Source organism: Portunus trituberculatus, chromosome 10 (genome assembly GCF_017591435.1).
Source record: "Portunus trituberculatus isolate SZX2019 chromosome 10, ASM1759143v1, whole genome shotgun sequence".
NCBI lineage: Eukaryota > Metazoa > Arthropoda > Malacostraca > Decapoda > Portunidae > Portunus > Portunus trituberculatus.
In genome coordinates, this window is record NC_059264.1 from 2,086,583 (window position 1) to 2,089,082 (window position 2,500).

General features: G+C 31.6%; 1 protein-coding gene across 9 annotated transcripts in view; it reads right to left on the reverse strand.

Annotated features, from left to right (window-relative positions):
• LOC123501881 (mucin-5AC-like) overlaps window positions 1-2,500 on the reverse strand; it is a 32,220-nt gene that overhangs the window by 15,031 nt on the left and 14,689 nt on the right. The gene's annotated exons all lie outside the window — the stretch shown is intronic.

The following is a 2,500-nucleotide window of genomic DNA, read 5'->3' on the forward strand; positions in this document are numbered from 1 at the left end:
TCTCTCCATTTGTTTGTCTATCTATGCATTTTCTCCTTTTTCTCTCGACCTATCAGGAATAAGTTTGTTTGTGTTTATGAAAAGTGACACACACATACGCACACACACACACACACACACACACACACACACACACACACACACACACACACACACACACACACACACACACACACACACACACACACTAGTAAATAAACCAAACCAAACTAAATTAAATAAAAATGAAACAGAAACTAAGATAAAAAAAATAAAGAATTCAAATAAACAACAACAACAACAACAACAACAACAACAACAACAACAACAACAACAACAACAACAAAAAGCAAACAAAAGCAAAAAAAAGCAAACAAAAAAACAAACAAACAAAAGAATATACAGTACTTACCCACACACACACACACACACACACACACACACACACACACACACACACCATTAAAATACATCATCTACTTAAATGCACTACTAATACAATGCCACTACTACATCTACTCTTCTTCTTCTTCTTCTTCTTCTTCCTTCCTCCTCCTCCTCCTCCTCCTCCTCCTCCTCCTCCTCCTTCTTCTTTATTAATTACTTGCACTATCAATACATTACCACTACTACAACTATTACAATGCCAAAGCAACCATCCTCCTCCTCCTCCTCCTCCTCCTCCTCCTCCTCCTCCTCCTTCTTCTTCTTCTCTTCTCTTCTTCTTCTTCTTCCTTCCCAGCGTCTTCCTTCGCGGGACTCAGAAATAAGGAAACAAGGAAAAAAACTGAATAATTGAAGAAAGGAAAACGAAAATGTGAAAATTATCAAAATGAAAAAAAAAATGAACTGAAATTAATATTGAAAAAAAATAAATAAATAAAAAAACAGGAGGAGGGATAAAGAACAGCTGACTGACGTGTGTGTGTGTGTGTGTGTGTGTGTGTGTGTTTCAGTAATAACAATAGTAATAAATTGTTTTTTTTTTCTAGTAAGTTGTGTCATCCTTTCTATTCATTCATTTATTTATTTTCAAAGACATTTTTTTTTTCGTTTCGTTTCTATTCACTCAGTTACAAATACAAAAATAGAAGTCAATTGTAGTTTCCAAATTATTACGTTTTCTTTTCTCTGTTTTGAATATCCGTGAGTTTATTTTTTATTATTATTTTTAAGTAAGAGGGAAATCCGTCCAAGGGCATAAAAATGAATTAATCAAAGCCCTACTGAGGTGCCAGTCCCTGAGGAAGTTAAATAGATAGTATGAAGGACACTCGGAGGATGGTGTAGGAGTCTCTCTGTTGTGAATAGTTACAAATAAATAAATAAATAAATAATTGTGATTTCTAAATTATTATATATATTCTTTTTCTTTATCTGAAATATCTATTAGTTTTTTTTTTCTTTTTTTATGTGAGAAAAAAAAGTCAATAAATTGCTAAAAAAGAGAGAAAAAAGGCCCACTCAGCTGTTTGTCCCTAAAGTATGAAGGGACTCCGAGCATGGCGTAGGAGTAAGTCTGATGTAAATAAAAAGGATGTGGTGTCTAGAATAATTATTGCCATTTTCTCTCTGTCTGGATTATTATTATTATTAGTTTATTTTTCTGTCTGATGTAAATAAAAATATGTGGTTTCTAGAATAAATATTGTCATTTTTTTTCTCTCTGTTTGGATTATTATTTACTATTTTGTTTGTTTTCTGTCTGATGTAAATAAAAAGATACGGTTTCTAGAATGAATATTGTCATTTCTCTCTCTCTCTCTCTCCCTCTGTATTATTTATCATTATTATTTTTTTTCTTTGTATTCTGTGTTTGTAAATGAAAACATGTGCTTTCTAGAATAGTGTTATCACTTTATATATATTTTCCTGTCTTTTTTTTCAAGATTTATTTTCGTTTTCACTTATCGTCACTTTGTTGGACCTAAATTAAAAAAAACATTTCCAAGATAATGATAAGTGTTGGAATGTTATCAGAAATTTATCATGTATCTAATATCTCAGTATTCTTGGACCACACTTTTCTCGTTTCTCTTTTGTTTCTAAGACAATAATAAAAGCCTGTTGGAATATCGTTATCTATTTTTCATGTATATAATCTCTTCAGCTTTCTTCTATCACACTTCCCTTGTTTATCTTTTTCAAGTGTATTGTTTTTAAGGTAATATTTTCACCATTATTTCTTGTACCAGTCACACACCTGTCTTGTTTCTCTATTGTTTCTAAGGTGTTGATAAGGTGTCTTGGAGTGTTATCAGAAATTTATCATGTATATAATCTCTTCATCATTAATTCTTGTACCACATCTTATCTCTTATTTCTCTATTTTCTAAGGTACTAATAGTGTGTGTGGGAATGCCATTATCCATTCATTATGTGTATCTCTTCAGTTTCCTTCTATCACATCTTATCTCTTGTTTCTCTCACTCTCTAACTGCCAAGCGAAAGAGGAAATAGAAAAATAAAAACAGGAAAAGCGAAACAAAAATTCTAAAAAAACTCAAAAAGTCAGAAAAAG